Below are 16579 nucleotides of genomic sequence, written 5' to 3'. Positions count from 1 at the left end.
GGCAGTGATGATGCTGTACACAGATTGTTGTCTTTGGTGTCTCAGGGCTGAGGAGATGCTGGTGTTACTTTCACTCTGGGGTCAGACTTGGGCAGTAAAAAGTGTTTGGTAGGTTCAAACACAACACTGACCAAAGAGCTTCATGTGCTGCAGACAGCAGGGTTCACACCTGAGACACTGCAGCATCTTCAGAGGAGCATCAGCACTTTGGACTGAAGCAGACTGGAGGAAATGTTACGCTTGTGCAAACTAAAGCTGCTGCATTTATTTCAGCCTGCAGAGCCACAATGAGATGAGCTGAACCTTTAATGAAGTTCCACTTTACACTGTTTCTCTAGTGCACGTCAAAGTGTCAGCAGCTAAAATACGAATGCTACAAAGATTTTTGTCTTTTTTAAACACATTAATGTTGTAAAGAGTGAGAAAAACAAACCAGATCAATATGAGACTCTCTCCTCGGCACACCCGTACTCTGTTTTTCACACCGCTGACAGGTTGGTGTTCAAAGCGTCGTGGGCAGAGGAAGGCAGGCAGTCTGAGGAAGAGTCAGAGTGTCAGGGATAGAGGTGGTGTCAGCCGGCTGCTCTGACATGTCGGCCGAGCTGCCTGCTGAGAAAAGAAAGCAGCAGCACAAAGATAGAAACCTGCAGCACAGTGGACGCCTTTCTCTGCCACAGCGATCAAATCCACAATTCACAATGACTTTCTAAAAGTCCACTTCATCCCTTCAGATTTATGAGCTGGTCACGAAGCACTCGGACCCGACCCTGAGTGATCGGTTTAGTTGGGTTGGACTAAAACTAGGGCCAATTTCTAATCATCTGAAGTGAAAAACATAAAGAATTAAACTAAAACCTACTCTTCCCTGGATTCCCACCATCTCCTGTCCTCGTTTGAATCACAGCTGCAACTCTGAAAGCAAACTACAGAAACTGTTTTATAATTCAGATTATTTTTGAAGAGCAGCACAGCGTGTTTGAAAATGACCTTCTAGGTTTTCGCTCTCTCTCTCAGACGTGGATGCACAGCTCGGAGACTCAGATGTAACATCTATTCTAACAGATCAAGTCGTGTTCAGGATTTATTTCTCCTGGGACGCTTTGTGGCTCATTTAGAAACTGTGAGCCGGCTGCTGCTCTCAGGTATGTTTGCAGCAAAGCTTGTCTACATGGAAAAGGGTTTACAGTATGGACTGGTTCTTATATAGCACTTTCTGCTCTGACTGAGCACTCAAAGCACTTTATACAACTAATTCATTCACCCAGTCACTTCTTCTAAGCTTTTAAGTGCTCTGTGTAACATTCACGATGCATCGGAGAGCAACATGGGGTTAGTATCTTGGATATTTGGCATGCAGACTGGAATCAAACCACCGACCTTCTGGTTAGTGGCTGACCTGCTCTGCCACCTGAGCTACCGCCACCCCATAACTGTCACGATCTGGTACAGGGATTCAACGCAGAGCGGTAAGGTATCTCCAAGGTGTGGTTTATTTACAGTGCAGTGCAATATATGTACAGTGAAGGTATCCAAAAACTCCGGGGGGAATCACAGGGTAACTCGCTCACGTCTTCTCCGCTCACACTCACACACTTTCCCGTAGCAGGGAGGTCGCAGGTCCGGGGGGGGGGGGGAGATCTGAAGCAGACGAGAAGGCAGGTCACCAACTAATCACAAGTCACGGATATGAAGCACAAGAGCTGTGAGAACACTAACGTTAGGGGTACAATCATCCAGCGACGAGAGGATCTGTGTTCCAGCCTCAAATAGTGCTCCCGGTGATGATGGGTGAGTGTTGTCAGGTGTGTGTGTGGGCCAAGGGCGGGAGCCCACAGTGAGCTCCGCCCAGGCAGAGAGGGAGAAAACAGCAACAGCAATTGTAGCCTTGTGGGGCCGACCGGGCAGGCACGGAGACCATGACAATAACATTACAGTAGATTACATTAAAAGCAGAAATGAGGAAACCTAAGATTTTGTTAGCTGAATTCTCGTGGCTGAAATGTTGTTATTTGATCTCACACTCAGGTTCTTTTTCTTGTGTTCTCTGTTGAAGCTGCTACCTGACGCTCAGTGTTTGGGTCTCACTGTATAATACGACCCACGAATAGGGCGCAAGTAGCCTGTACGTGTAATTTTGTGTATCAAGTCAGGTTTTTGCAGTAAATAATGAAACAAGTACCCTGTACTCACTGTTGGGAAGGTTACTTTTAAAATGTATTCCACTACAGATTACAGATTACATGCCCCAAAATGTATTGTGTAACGTATTCCCTTATGTGACTTAATGACAGTAACGTATTCTGAATACTTTGGATTACTTATTATATTATCATGCGTTTTAAAACTACATGAATGTCCTATTGCTGTGTGATTTATTACTATTACTGAAGGTTACTCACCACCAAGCTAACATTGCTAGCTGGCGTTAGCAGAGGTTAGTTCATTAACTCTAGACTGTTAGACTTGATGGATAGCATTAACAACCGGCTAGCTAGAAATAATCTTGTGAAAGTAATACCAACTAGATTTTTTAATTACTTAAATACTTAAATATTACTGATACAGAAATAGTTTCTATACAAGGTCGCTGCAGAAAGTGCAGCCTTACCTAATGTCCACCTACTGTTACTCATTTATATTAAGATTTAAACATCTGGTTGGTGTTGGTGTGGAGAGTAACCTTCAGTAATAGTGATAAATCACAGGCATTAGAGCCTCTTAATGCGTGTTTTGGTATCCACCGGCGTGGAAACCAAAAATATGGAGTTCATAACCGTATGAAACAGTGTAATCATTTATTTCAACAAAGTAACTGTATTCTGAATAACACCTTTTTAAACAGTAACTGTAACGGAATAACTTATATTTTGTATTTTAAATTCGTAACAGCAGTACATGTGTTCCTTTACTCTCCAACACAGCCTGTACTGTCTGGCATCGTGTTGTGGAGTGACTGATGTGTAGTATCCTGTACTTACATGCAATTTGTGGGCAACACGTCAGGTTTTTGCAGGAAACAATGAAACAAATTCAAATTCAAATCAAATTCAAATTTTATTTGTCACACACACACAACCATACACAGTATGACATGGGGGTGAAATGCTTGTAGCTGTACAATGCCCGACCATTAATGACAGAAGAAAGTTTTACAATATTTACAGTTTACTACAAAAATTTACAAATTAACTTAGGAATTTAGAGTAAAGAATGTGCAAATAGCAGAAGAGATTATAAAGATAAGGATTATAAATTATAGGAATTATAGGATTATAGGAAATGTGTGGTGGTGCGTGTGGTGACGTGTGTGAGAGTCCAGTCTTATAGTGACGTGTGTGAGAGTCCAGTCCTACACCTGGTTCAGGCCCCGAATAGCCTGGGGGAAGAAGCTCCTCCTCATTCTCTCTGTTTTGGCCTTTGACAAGTACCCAGTATATGTTATATAGTGAATAATGTTCAAAGACCCCGTACTTACATGCAATTTGCAGGAAGGTAAAGGCTACATAAGATATAAGATTTGGAAATATTTTTGTTGTCCCAGAAATTTACTATGAAATAACTCAGTACTTAAAATTACTTAATTTAATTTTATGTTATTATTTTGTTGTTACCTGTACAAAACTTGTTACATGAAATTAAAGGATACTTGTGGGTCATGTTCTAAAGTGTTACCAGTGTTTGTATTAAGGTACAATAAGCAGGTTCTCCACTAACTGCAGCGTTTCGGCTTTGATTCTGGCTGCGTCTGAGCCCAAGGACACTTTGAAAGGACACTGAACAAACATGTGGGAACAATTAAGATAAATCTATAACAATCAACACTTGAATAAGGTCTAAAATGGAGATTGTGGACAGGAATTCGATAACATCACATCTACATCCTTTTCTTAAGAAATTAAATGTGATAAGTTTCAATAATTATATCCCTGAGCACTCAGTCACCTCATGATTCAGCAGCACTCCCTCAGGAACGTGAAGTGTTGCTGAATCATGTCTCCTGTCTCTATTTGTGTAATCATAGTTTCCTTTGTAAAAGACACTCTGCTGGCATCAGTCCTGTCCTTGTTTCTGATTGGCCAAATGCTGCCAGCACCGCCCCTTCCATGTGAACCAGCTAAGAGCCCAGTCGGTAAACTCTGGGTTCACTTACGAGGTTGATAAGCAGCTTCATGTGACTGCTGATGTTAGGATAAGATGAGCCGGACCAGGCAAAGATGTCCTGGATAAGCTGCGCTTGTTTCAGAGTGCAGGGCGGCGCCCTCCGGTCAGTGTGTTTGTTTCTGCACAAAATTAAATGAATTAAAGATTAAAAAGTTCAGACATTCAGGATTCGATTTTTTTATGTGTGTGGTTGTTTTTTGTCCCACACCTCTTTCCCTCTTTCCGTTGTTTTTCCAAATGTCTTTTTGTTCAGTTTCTGAATCTTTAATTGTGTTTTGCTTCTAGTTGTTTGAAGCATATTTCAATTTTGTTGTTCATGTTCAAGCTTTTTAGTTTTAGTTTTATTCAATGCTTCAGTTTGTTTTGCATTTTTCAGAAGCTTAGTTTTGATTCCCAGTGCGGCTTTTATAAGTGTGTGTCATGTGTTTTTGTCAGTTTCCACTTGTGACGTGATCCAACATCCGGACTTGATCCAGCATTGCCCAGCTGTGGGTCTGTGTCCTTTTCCACTCTGTGCTGGTAAACGAGCAGGGCTGATGCTTAACGAGGTTCACGTCAGAGAGCTGAACTACTCTCTGTGACTGCACCCTCTGTTTCACTGAGCTGCTTCAGCTCTCACATCCATAACCATGTGTGTAAATGTGTAAGTATCCAAACAGCGTCCCACTCTGTCCTTTGTGTGATGCGTACTGCGCACGCCTGTGTGTGCAGAGGAGAGTATCTGTGACTGAGGGTCAGGTCCCCAAAGACGAGCTAATCTTACCCGTGTTATTGTAAAGTCTTTACTTCCAGTACAAACCTGTAGGCGCTCTCCATTTACTGTACTGGAAGCTATCGAGAAACAGAGGGGCTCGTTTTTTAACTCTACTTCCCTCTGTGATGCTAATGCAGCCGTCTGATTGGATCGTTACCACAGGTTGACTTCTGTGCTCGCTGTGAGTGGGTCAGACCTTCATTCCCACGCTCGATTCTGGTGACTTTTCCCAGAATTCCTGCAGTGACTCCTGTGTTTGTGACAGAGACTAAAGGAAACACACAAACAGCAGTAACGGTGGGCTGCACGCAGACTGGACAACATCATTTCACACATGAGCACACTCTGTGTCTTCCTGTTTGCTTCCTCAGCCGAGTGGGGAACATGACTCCCAGCAGGGCGCCGGGTCGAGCTCCTCGGCTCGTTGTAAGTGTGGGGTTTAACATTCACAGCAGAGACGCTCCCTCATTAAGATCTGTGTGATCTGACAGCAGGCCTGTGACTGCAGAGGAGAGCTGATTGTGCTGATTGTGAGGAGCAGCAGCACATATGAATCTCCAGCTACTTTACACACACACACACACACACACACACACACACACACACACACACACACACTGCAGGGGTGTCTGATTAGATCTGGTCTGCAGAAGGCTTCGATCAGTTTGCAGCTCCTCACAGCAGCGCCCCATGCTGCTCCTTCTTATGTTGCTACATTTTAATAGGGCAGAGATTTGAGGCGCTCGGCTCGGGCATCAGAATTACAAAGCGCCGGGGCGATTGATTATGCATCGCCTCTCCAATCCTCCCAAGAAAACTGCTAAACCAGTTTTGCCACATGCTGACCTGTACCACATCACTTGTGACCGTCTAACTGTCGGTGATATGCATTTAAATTGGCTGCCATCTCTACAAGTGGCCGGCGAGGAAGACGGCGAGGAAGGAGTTTCCACGGGAAGAAATCCCGCCGTCCATTCTGCTTCCTCAAATCAGGTCTTTTATTATCCATTTGTCACCTCTGAGACAGAGTAATTCTGCCCGAGCACCGAGAGGTCCTGGAGATGAGCTGAGGAAAGGTTTCACTGAATGGTTCCAGGAAATAGTCTGTGGCCGTGCGCGCTCAGAGATCTGCAGCTCAGGCAAATAACAATCATAAAAACTTTATTAGTGTAGCTCCTGCCAAGACTCAATGATTTAAATAAGAACACAAGATAACACTAAGAATTGTTAAGCTTCTCATCCCCATTCAGTATATATACATCCAGCGGCCACATTATTTGGTACAATGTCTTTGCTGATGTCACAGAAGAATAAACAGACTCAAACCGACGGCTTTGAGACGATAGGAAGGCAACAGAAACTCAGATGATCAGATGGCTGTCAGGGGAACCTGGTGTGTTCTTGTTGTTTACCTGTCTCTGTTTACTGTACAGTTTTATGTGACCTGCACACGTCATTTAGCAGCTTTACTATAACCTGGCATGTTTAGGTCTTATATTTTTGATGGACGGTTCCCCGTTAACACATGTTGTACCTGTAAAAAAAACACAGTTGGAAACTGAAGATCACACCCTGGTCCAATCAGTCAGGATCATGAAAGCACGGATCTATCGAGTATCAGCATTCAGGCTCCTGGTGGCGTGATGATGTGGGGGAGATTCTCTTGGCGAGCTCTGAGCACCGTGTAACCCCCACAGCCTACAGCTGCTGTTGACCCTGCCCATCCATTTGTGACTACAGTGTCCCATCTAAGATACAAACGACTGATTGTTGATACTCTCAATATCTCAATATCATCAATATGTAGGAGGCTGTCCACCAACATTTAGCATTTGGGACAAAGTCTCTGGTTTCTCAATATTCAGAAATTTTATTTGGAATAATAAAAGATCGAGGCTCAGACTCTCCTTACTCTACCTTCCATATGAAAGAGGGGGTTTACAACTTCCAGATTTAATGTGGTACTTTTGGGCCCAAATCAGAGCGGCAGCGTTTTGCTTTGTGAATGAGCAGACTCCCACGTGGGTTTCTGTCCACAGAAATTAAATTCCCTCTAACTTCTATCTTTATTCAGCTGACAGGAAGACAGTAATTAAACAAACCAAGAACCCCTTTCTGAAAAACACTATGATGATCTGCTTTGAAACACTTGGGAATGGAAGAGCCCACATGTGAAAGTCTTTTGGGAAAAGATGATAAATCTTGATCCCAAAACATGTATTTTAAATATGTACCCGAACAATTTAGTACCTGCTGCAAACATCAGAGCTCTGTTAAGGATCGGACTTTTGGAAGCCAAGCGATGTTTTGCTAAGTGTTGGAAAGATAAAAAAATATGTGGACTTTCTCAGTGGCTTAATGGACTGACGTCTATATGGACTCTGGAGAAAATACCTTAAGAAACAAGCCGGACAAGTTTTGGGCCATATGGTCAAAATTCTACAACTTTTTGGAGAACTGCAACGTAACTCTGGATTTGACGGCATGAAGTGCTAATGTCATGCCTGTCTCCCCCCCCCCCTGTCATGGTTTGCTTTATTTTTGTTTCTATCATTATGTGTTTTGTCATTATTTTATCTTCTGTTCACGGCGTAATATGTAAAACTTGTTAAAACCAACAAAGAATTGTGTAAATTTTTTAAAAAGGATTCAGTTGGTAATCCCCTTCACTGAAGTACAACATCGTCTGCATACTAACAAACAGGGTTCAGACGAGAGATTTCAGTGGCTGCGCTGAACAGAAACAAATATATAAATATATTAAAAAATATCAAATAAATGAATATTTTCAAACCAAACCACAGATTCAGTCTGAGAAAGTTTGTTTCCACTTTTAAATAAGCAGTCAAATGCTCAGCAGCAAGGACGTTGGTGTGAAATTATCCCAGGTCTGAGGAGGTTTTCTCAGCAGGAGTTCAGCGATCACATTCTTAAAATAAGCAGAGACAGAAACGGGTGACATCGTAATTACAGAGAGGATATTTGTCCTGACAGTTAGTTACTGTTAGAAATGTGGAGAGCTTCATTTTATTAATCACTACGCAGAGTGTCACAGAGCTTTAAAGAAACAGCTGTGTCCACTGCACCTGGACATGTTTGGCATTCACTGATAATCACGGAGGACTTGGTGAAATGTCAGAAACACAGAACAATGATTCAAACGCAGAAATGCTGCAACAATTTTAATAAAATGTACCAAAAAAGAATTTAAAAAGCCAGAAAAACAGCTGAATAATAATGTGTTAAAATTCCAAATACATGTTTATAAAGTATCTAACAAATATTTAATAATATTTTTAAATGTGTTACAAATAAGACGGCTTTGCTTTCACGCTGCTTCCTGCTCCTCTGTGTCTCTAACATGAACATCATGTCTGAGAGCAGAAACTCATCAGGACGCTGAGCTGATCCTCCTCAGCTTTAATTTCACTGGCTTCATGTTTCAGCGCTGAAACCTCTGAGACGTCTGTTTCTGATGCTCACTCTGTGACTGCAGCGAGCTGTGCGCGCTCTGCCTCTTTGTTGCCTTTCCCCAACATCTTTCCTGCATCACCGCGCTGCTTTGCTGAGTCCACGCTGTCTCGCGTCTGAAAGATGAATCGCCTCTGTATTCCTCAGGCGTGTCCTGCGGTGCCTCAATAAGGTCGACAGTCTTAAATCAATGGACTGTGCTTGAAACTCGTCGGAGGGCAGCTTTGATTCATTCTTATATACAGGACCGAGATAAAGTGGAGGCCCGCAGATGCAATCAGGAGCCCCCCCCACACCGAGCGTGATGAGTGTGTTTTTGAAGCGAGAGTCTCGTGTTCACATTACAGGTGGAAAATCGCTCCGACTTCAGTCGCTTTGTTCGCCGTTAGTAAAGGACGCTGCAATTGACTTGAATCATTCAGCTGTGATTCATGATTCAGGACAAAAGCAGCTCTGCAGCGCTCTCATGTACGGGAGAGTTATCGCCTTATGATGCTCTCTGTGACTTTACTGATCCATTCATGTGCTTTTAACAAGGACGTAACCTGCTGTGAGTCACAGCTCAGCTCTGATGCTGCTGAGTGCAGCTGGATTACATCTGAGTCAAAGTAACTCAATAAACTCTGCTGAGCAGCAAATACAAATAAACTCAGGTAACTTAATGAGGAGTGGCACTAACCTGAGCGCGAGGCTGAATGGAAACACAGACTCTACATTTAGTGGAACATTCAGAGTCAGCACTCGTCTTCATCATCTTTATTATCCTCGTTTCTGCCTCTGCATCAGTAACGCGCCTGCAGGAGACTAACTGCAGGACAGGAGGGGATTCTGCTTTGTGTCTTATGTCAGTTTTGGGAAATACGTCATGAAGCGACGCAGCACGAGTGAGTCTCGTAAAGGCTCACACATGTTAGAACGCCGTGGCTAAAAAAGAGGCGGCTGTGATTCCACGGACATGATGATAACCAGACAGAACAGCAGCCGAATCAGAGCTACGAGCAGGTTTAAGAATCTCAGAGTTCAGCCTCCATTTAATCTGCTTAGTGTGCTCAAAGCGTTCAACACAGAAGATACAGACATGAAACCCTGTGTAGGTTTGTGGAACCTGAACACAAACAAGCAAAACAAACAAACAAAAACATGCATATTTACTGCAGGCCTGAGTCAGTTGTTTTATAAGCCCCTTTCCCATCAGTACCCACTCACCTCGTCTCAGATCGACTGGTTTTCCATTACAATTGAGCACCACCTAATGTGCATGGCTGTCGTCATAGCAATGCTGCCAAGCATCCTGTGAGGTAATTAGTATAACAGAGGCGAGGCTGCCGGACACTGGCGCCACCGGGCTCTCTGACCACCACCAGTAGGCGACGGGTGAAGTGTCTCGCCCAAGGACACAACGTCCGAGACTGTCCGACCCGGGGCTCGAACCGGCAACCTTCCGATTACAAGACGAACTGCTTCTTGAGCCACGATCGCCCCATGTCATGGGATGCTTGGCTGTGTTGCTATGACGACAGGCACACACATTAAGTGGTACTCGATTGTAATGAAAAACCGGTCGAACCGAGTCGTGGCGAGTCGATCCGAGTAGGCACTAATGGAGAAGGGGCTGTCGTTTCAGTGTGAATAGTTTCAGTCTGTTGTTGAACGTAGGTACAGATGTAACTGATCTCAGGTCAGCAGGCAGCTGAGGACCATAGTCACTGACAGGGCCTTCAACAGACTGAGATCTGATTCTGGGAGCAGTTCAAAGACCTGTCTGACTGGACTGGAAAGAAAACATTTTCTAACCTTTCATATATTTTTTAAGTGACAGAAAGCAGTTCTTCGTTGTTAAAGGCAAATAATCATTTCAGACTGTCTGTTCCACACAAACACTTCAGGTTATGAACAGTAACTCCCGCTGTGTCTGCTCATCTTCATCTTTTTTTGCTTCTTATAGCTGGATATGCATCCACTCAGCAACATTTCTCCGAACCTTTAGACAACGTGTCCGAGTTTCTGCCAGGGTGGTGATCGCTGCCACGAAGAAAATCAAGGAAGACCGTCACAAAACGCACGAGCACCTCCTCCTCCTGTGCAGCGAGTGTAGAATCGTGACTCCCACCACGTCTCCGTCAAAGGGCAGGGACACCTCCGGGACTCGCAGCCCCAGCTAACCGCTGCATCCACCCCGCCGGCACCACTCAGACACCGCAGCCACTTAGATAGTAACTGAGCTCATTTTCCAAGAACAAGCTAGTCAATTATGAACTCTATTTGCTGCCAATCCCGACGGGAAGAAAGGAAAACACAGAGTCAATCAAGTGAACGATCGCCTCCCTCAAGGAAACCCGAGGCGATGGTGGAGGGACACACTTATCTCACTAATGTTTCCCAGTCAGCAAATCAAATCCCTGCTGACCGCTGGAGATAAAGAGGACACAGAGGCTCCACTCTGGGAGAAGGTAAATCAGTCTGAGGTCTGGTGGCGCTCAGCGAACAGAAACAAGACTGACTTTCCCCCCAAAAAGTAACTTTAGAGGAACATTTTGTCTGGGTGTGCTAATGAGTGTCTGCAGGGTGCTCTGTTTCAGGAGGAGGACAGATAAACCGCCGCTCGCCGCCTGCAGCGGGCTGACTCGGAGAGACGCTGAGCGATGATCCGCGGGTGGCGCCGAGGTCAGGATCAGGCTCTGAGAGTCTGCCGGGCTGATGTTCATCTGCACTCCTCTGTCCTTTTCATCCTCTCCACGGTCACGTGGTCGTGCCCTCGCCCCGAGAGCGTCACAGCTGTGAGTGCGCTCCCTTTGAAGTGCCACGCTCACACTTCCAAGCTGCTGGCAGGTGTTTGTGCTTGTTAGAAGTTATCTCTCATCCCTCCCACGTCTGAGGATGAGATGGAAGAAGCAGGAGCAGATGACAGTCGAAGGCCCTGCACCGTGCTCGTAGGAGGAAACCCATGTAGAACGTGCAGGGTCACGCCTTCCTCTGGTTATGAGTCCCTTCATGGTTGCATTTGTTTTAAAAAGGCACCAGAACAGCTTTCAGTGGTCAGCAGGGCTAAAGGGGACGTGTTTCCCCTCATACAGCTCCTTGTTAGTGGTCAGTGCATTCAAACCAGCTTTCTCTTCACCTGACTGAGGAGCATCTCTAAACTAGAGAGTTAAAATATGAAATCTTTTTGCACTCACTGCAGCAGCACGAAGAATAAGTGACATCCTCGGTGTGTGCGTGCAGCGCAGGCTTCTCTACTTTGGGATAATACCTGTGCGAGTGGATCAAAAGCTTTCATCCAGCATGCCCACCGTTTTCCTGAAAATAGACCCACGTGTGGTGATTTCAGCGTCTTTGTGAGCTGGACGGATACGCTGATGCTCCGTACAGGTTTGATGGCTTACATGTGATGCTTCATGTGAGCAGCTGTTGCACTGTTTCTCTTGGCTTTCGTGCATTCGTCATGCTGCAGGTTGTGGAGTGTTTTCAGGAGGTTGAATAAGTTATTTGTGTAGCTTTGTGGTGCTGACACAAACACGCAGCACTCGTGATTTCTGCTTCCAAATCTGAGGCAACGAGCGAGGAAAAGCTCTTCACCCTCTGCTGGGCTTTTGGGTTTTGTTGTATAATCAGCGTTTGAATGAGGTGTTACTCATCCAGAGTAAATCCAGGAACTCGGTGCTGGTACATCATCAGGTGGTGATTAAGGGAGCGCTTAATTCATTTTTGCTTTGTCCTGTATTGGTGGAATATTTCAGCAGTTTCAGTATCACTCCGTCTCTTTATTTAATTGCGGGAAGCTGAAAAAACAATCGAGATTAAAATTGGGTTAATGATACAGCTCTACCTTAAACCACGATTGTTATGATTTTCACTCCACATCTGGCCAAAGTGCTGAAGCTGAGCCAGATGCATCGATGCAGCCGACAGCCCACGAAGCCCAAAGGCAGGAATGTTTATGGAAATGAGCTGCTCCATGTTTGGTCCTGATCAGCTGGTTCCTGCTGTGTTTCTTTGTTTTTCTGCAGCAGATAGTGAATATTTATTTATGATCGATGCAGGAGCCAAGAAGCTCACACAGTGTTCACATGAATAGTGTGACGTGTAATATGTGAGTTCTGGTCAGTCTGTGTTTTGTCACAGCAGGAAGTGGACAGTGCAAAAGTTATGAGGCAAAAATTAGAATACAATAAGAATAAATACAGTACACAGCTGTACAGAATAGAATAAAATAATATACTATATACAGTAGAATAAAATAGAATAAAAATATACAATAAGATAAAAATAGAATACGAATGCTATATACAACTGAGTAAAAATACAACGATGACAGAAAGGATTATTGCACTTAGTATTATTGCATATGTATGGATGTGTGTGCTTGATCAGTTAAAGTCTTTATTATGGAGTCTGACAGCAGTGGGGAGGAAAGACCTGCGAAATCTCTCCGTCCCACACCGTGGGTGCCGCAGTCTCCCACTGAAGGAGCTGCTCAGTGCTGTCACAGTCTGCTGCATGGGGTGGGAGATGTTGTCCAACAGGGATGACAGCTTAGCCGCCGTTCTCCTGTCACTCACCACCTCCACTGGGTCCAGAGGGCATCCTAGAACAGAGCTGGCCCTTCGGATCACCCTGTTCAGTCTCTTCCTGTCCCCAGCAGAGATGCTGCCGCCCCAGCAGACCACGCCATAAAAGATAGCAGAAGCCACCACAGAGTCATAGAAGGTCTTCAGGAGTGGGCCCTCCACTCCAAACGACCTGAGTCTCCGCAGCAGGTACAGCCTGCTCTGCCCTTTCCTGTAGAGGGCGTCTGAGTTATGAGTCCAGTCCAGTCTATTGTTCAGATGAACACCAAGGTACCTGTAGCTGTCCACAGCCTCAATGTCCATACCTTGGATGTTCAGTGGTTGCAGTGGAGAATGCTTGTGCCTGCGGAAGTCTACCACCAGTTCCTTGGTTTTACTGGCGTTGATCTGGAGGTAGTTCAGCTGGCACCAGTCCACAAAGTCTTGGGTCAGACCTCTGTACTCCTTGTCGTCCCCATCAGTGATGAGGCCGACTATTGCAGAGTCATCAGAGAACTTCTGCAGGAAGCACTGGGTGGAGTTGTGGGAGAAGTCTGCAGTGTAGATGGTGAAGAGGAACGGAGCCAGAACCGTTCCCTGTGGGGCCCCCGTACTGCAGACGACCCTGTCCGACACACAGCCCTGAGTCCTCACATACTGTGGTCGGTCGGTGAGGTAGTCCAAAATCCAGGTAGTGAGGTGATGGTCCACTCCAGAGTTCACCAGCTTGTCCTTTAGAACCGAGGGAAGAATAGTGTTGAAGGCACTGGAGAAATCAAAGAACATGATTCTCACAGTGCTTCCAGCGGTCTCCAGGTGAGCGAGGGAACGATGTAGGAGGTGAATGACGGCATCATCCGCTCCAATGCCAGGCTGGTAGGCAAACTGAAGTGGGTCCAGTGATGAGCTTGTTAGGCGCCGAAGCTGAGCCAGGACCAACCGCTCCAGGGTCTTCATCAGGTGGGATGTCAGAGCCACCGGCCTGTAGCTGTTGAGGTCCTTGGGGCGTGAAGTCTTTGGCACTGGTACAACACAGGAGGTTTTCCAGAGCTGTGGGACTCTTCCCAACCTCAGGCTCAGGTTATGCAGAAAAAGTAGAATTTGGCTGAAAGATCTATCACTTTATCACCTATTCAGGTTGTAAAACGTGTTTTTAAAAAGTAACTAGGTAATTAATTACTTTTGAAAATAAGTAATCAGTAAAGTAACTGGATTACTTTTTGGGGGGAGTAATCAGTAATTAGTTACTGATTACTTTTTTCAAGTAACTTGACCAACACCTGAACCCTGTTTCAGAGGACAGCTCTCTTCACTTATAAAATATCATAATAATAAAGACCAACGGTGAAGAAACAAACTGATATCAACCAATTTTAGACCCCAAGTGACGAAAATAAGAAAGAAACACACGAGAGAAAACGTCTGCGTGCTCGTTTTGTGCATCTGTCAGTTTGCCTGCTGTCTCTTAATCCTTAATGTTTGGACGTGCTCAAACAATTTGAAGCTCCCAGATGGATAACTGTCAGAGTAACGGTCAGAATGAACCCATCATGCAGATGAAAGATGCGACGGATGCAGGAAGAAGTGACATTTTCTAAGAGGACTTCTCCTGCAGGGAGGAGCAGGAGAGTGCAGCACATTTGCGTGCAGCATGTTGTAGCGAGCTGAGGATAATGTGAAAATAATGGCTGCATCTGTGGACACAGGTGTTGGTTGTGGAGTTTGACTGCGGAGCAGTGATACAGCAGAAAGTGCTGCCTCATGACTTCCTGCTCTCCTTGTGAGAGGCTTAGAGGAAAAACTAATCTCCCCATTCTTCATGCTTTCCCTGCACATTTGAATCGGTGGAGGGTGTAACCCGCTCAGGCTGGATGGCATCACGCATTGTGCAATATCCCATTTCTACCTCTGTCGTGTTTGTTTTGCTGTGTTCATGCATCGCATCATCATCCCAACTCGGCAGCTTAATCCTGATCCTGCACGCACCCTTCTGCTCGCTCAGTCAGGAGCACTTACAGCAGCACATCTCACAACACTGAGGCTCCTCGAGGGTTAAACCCGTCTGAGATGAATGGGCGGTAACCAGGCTAATGAGCATGACAAAAGTCGACTTTGATTGCCAGTCTTTGTCGGTGGGAGGGAGAGCAATTAGCATCGCTCCGACAGTCCATCAGAGCCTCTGAAATTGGATTTTGGTGCAGACCGGTGCTCATTACAGCCTCACTGACACAGCGTTATTGCTTATTTGGTAAAGACGGGGATCAGAAAGCTGTACCTCGCCTGCCTTATGGTATACGCACAAGCATGACTTGCTTACGGCAATCAGAAAATAAAGAGTTCATCCCTTAAATTTCACAGCAGACAGACAAAAACAGCAGCTCGCTGACAGACTGAGCTGAGAGCTGAGAGAGCAGACGGACGGAGGAGCTGCAGCTCCATCTAGTGGCGCCCAGCGTCACTGGAACTCAGTCTCCACCTTTAAAGTCAGTTGATAGTGCTTCAGCCTCACGAGGCCTTCAAAAAGTAAACCAATCAAAAATTAGAAGGGTGCCTTTGTATCACCGCTCCTCTACAGAGATGCTTTTTAAGTCCATCTCAGTGAAATGTTTGGACCTACTGTACAGTTCAAGCTAGACGCTGGTTCTGCTTGTGTTGCAGGTCAGGAGCACAATAACGAAATGAAGACACATCTGTGCGAGCGGCCTGTACTCACCTCGCTGCAGGGGTTTCCAAACGATGTGCTGAAGCACGTGCAGGTGTGCCCGATGTTATTGTTGCATTATGCAGCTGCACAAAGTTTGGATGTTAATGTATTTTACAGTTTCAGTACTCGAGTTCATCACCTGCTGTGAGAACATGGCGGAAAGTTCCAAATGTAGATTTAATCTTTTCAAACACACAAGCTCTGTTTCATCAACCGTTGAAAACGAGGTGTGTGTGTACCTGGCCAGGTGTGGCCTCATCCTCCCAGCAGTGACACCGACTCTGGTCAAATGCAGACTAGTTACAAACAGCGAGAAAGATGAGGAGGGCATGACGATGTCAGTGTCTCCACCTGAAACACCATTCCTGCTTTGGGGGTTGTCTCCTTGTTTTACAGTTTAGCCCTGAAAGAATGCTCCGCCTCCTCTGTGTGCAAAGTTTAGCTCCGCCCCTCATTACAGCATGACGCTTGATTGTGAACGCATGCTCTTTGGAGAATAACAATAAGCTCGTAATGCTTGAAATGCAGTGAAACAGTGATGAGGTGTTTGGTGTCACCTGAAACGTGCTGCTGTGTGTTTGTGGGGAAGTAAACGAGACGGCAGCTGTTTCCTGTTTCCCTGACGGCCTCGACGCCGCAGAGCAAAGAAAGCATCAGATTCTTAAACAGCAGCTCCTGTTTGTTGAACACCATCCTGATTCTGCACGAAGCTCAAATCACACCTGGGAGGTTAAACTGGGAGGTGTTCATGTAGTGTGTGTGTGTGCGTGTGTGTGTGCGTGTGACGTGAGTGTGTGCGTGCGTGTGTGTGTGCGCGCGCGTGTGACGTGAGTGTGTGTGTGTGTGTGTGTGTGTGTGTGCGCGTGTGTGTGAGAGACAGACAGATGTTGTGGTTTTTCTGGCTGTTTTTATGTAATCTGTGTTAGAGATGGACCGACCCGA

The sequence above is a fragment of the Rhamphochromis longiceps genome, linkage group LG5 (assembly GCF_057381845.1).
Source record: "Rhamphochromis longiceps isolate RC_006_pf linkage group LG5, R_longiceps_female_GT1.1, whole genome shotgun sequence".
NCBI classification, from domain to species: domain Eukaryota; kingdom Metazoa; phylum Chordata; class Actinopteri; order Cichliformes; family Cichlidae; genus Rhamphochromis; species Rhamphochromis longiceps.
Note: the sequence above shows the minus strand (reverse complement) of the source record.